We start from the raw sequence: 2,373 nt of genomic DNA, 5'->3' as shown, positions 1-2,373 counted from the left end.
CCTGCAGGTGTCTCGGCCTTCCGTTTCGAATGCGTTTGTTTGCTGTATTGGAAAATTGGTTCAATCACAAATCTCTGTGTAGATGAATAAACAAACATAACCAAGCAAATAGGATAATATTTTTACATCTGTCTTTCTTTCTTGTTTATGGTGTCACTTCTCAAAATTACTATTTGTTCGACGGTCGGTTATTCGCATCGAAACAAAGCAATAAAGACAGCTCCGATTATTGGAAGTGCAACTTTTTAGAAGGGAATTCTAGGAACTGAAATTCAAATTAAAAAAGGTAAACTTTAAATTAAACGAGTTCAATTTCAAATTGAAAGGTCAAATTTCAAATTTATAAAATAAACTTCAAACACAACTTAAATTAAAATTAAAACAAATTGCATCGTTGTATTGTTTCTTGGCCATAGATAGTTGTCTTCCTAAAAATCTCTCGCTTCATTTATTTTGATATTTCGTTCTTACATTCCATGACCGATGGTTTAACAGAAAGTTTTGAATTGCTGTTTTGACTTTAAAGTAGTAGATTTAGCTTTTTACTTCAAGTGGCTATATAACTTGTCAGGAGCGATTTTCATATAAATATTTTTATTCTTGTTCATCACTTTTTCAGCAGTTGCAGGATAATAATAATAATAATAATAATAATAATAATAATAATAATAATAATAATAATGATAATAATAATGGTAATAATAATAATAATAATAATAATAATAATAATAATAATAATAATAATAATATGTGTGTACTTCGACTATTTAGATAATTTTCCTAATAATAAAAATCAGCGTTTGTTTGTAATTGATTACATGTCTTATTGCATTTTAACCCCAAACAAGGAACGGTGCCACTTTGATGTAAAGAGCCTACTATCTGGGACATGATTTTCAGTAATACTATATAGGGAGTTAAGCAGCAAGAGTTTTTTGCATTACTCTTGAACTTCTGCATGTTAGTACAGGCAGGGAAGCCAGGATCCGGACAGGAATTTAAAATCTATCAACCCGAGGATAGAAACTAAAAAGACTTTCACGCATGTTGGAATCGCTACTGTAAGATTTTGCTGCTGGTCGGGTTTGTCAAGGGTATTTACGTCGTGGACGTAAAAGAGCTTGTAAGTCGTCGGAGCACCTACTATTAAAATACTTGTAAAACAGGGAGAAGGGTGCAACATTTCGTTGATGGGACAGAAGTTAAAGCCTAGCTGACAGCGTGCAATCTATTAGGTTGGCGACTCTTTTTTGAACCCTGTTTGAGTGTTAGAGACTAGTAGCAAATGCACCAGCCCCCAATGTGGTAATAATATTCCATACAAGGGCAAATACTAGCCTTGTAGAGGTACAAGATACGTTCAGCCGTAAGAAATTTTCTAGTAAAGTAGGGAGAGCCCACCTTCTTTGCAACAGCTTTCGCAATACTCACAATGTATCTCTTCCAATTCATGTCCCTAGTGGAGTTTGAACGAGGTACTTTAAGGTAATGTATCATTTGCCATGGCTTTTAGTGGTTGAGAAGGTTTCTTGTAATCATTAAAGGAATAAAGTTTAGCTTGACAGCATTGAATGTTACAATCCATTTTTGTTCCCATACTACTTCGGACTAGAGGTCTTATTCTATGGCTTCCGCCATTGCCTTTGATATTGTAACATTACCTGTAAATACCTGAAACATAGACAATAAAAAACAAATAACAGCAATACTTTTATACTTCAGGATGCGGGGTCACTTTGCATAATCACCCATAATCAGGCCACCAGGTGATAATTATCACCCACATCTAATAGGTAAGACAGGTAACATCTTTAATAACTAATCACCAAACAGACTATCGTCCAGAAGTGTGTGATCATTACCGCCTGGCACCCCGGCAGTTTACGCAAAATTTAAATGCATCAAATTTAAATGCATCTGTTTATACTATATACATATATTTGATATGCATGTTTTCTTTCGCAAATATAATAATTTCTTCCAATCAAAGAAAAATAATTTACATTTATGAATACAGAGTTGTGTGTGTGCGTTTTTTTTTAGTTTACACAATTTTTTTTAAGTTTACGTAAATTTTTTTTTAAGTTTGCGCAAATTTTTTTTTAAGTTTACGTAATTTTTTTTTTAAGTTTACGCAAGAAATTTTTTTAAGTTTACGCAAACTTTTTTTAAAGTTTACACAACATTTTTTTTTAAGTTTACGCAAAAAAAATTTTTAAGTTTACGCAAAATTTTTTATTAAGTTTACGCAAATTTTTTTTTAAGTTTACGTAATTTTTTTTTTTAAGTTTACGCAAGAAATTTTTTTAAGTTTACGCAAAATTTTTTTAAAGTTTACACAAAAATTTTTTTTAAGTTTACGCAAAAAATTTT

The sequence above is a fragment of the Euprymna scolopes genome, chromosome 3 (genome assembly GCF_053919585.1).
Source record: "Euprymna scolopes isolate OS-2025 chromosome 3, ASM5391958v1, whole genome shotgun sequence".
NCBI classification, from domain to species: domain Eukaryota; kingdom Metazoa; phylum Mollusca; class Cephalopoda; order Sepiida; family Sepiolidae; genus Euprymna; species Euprymna scolopes.
Note: the sequence above shows the minus strand (reverse complement) of the source record.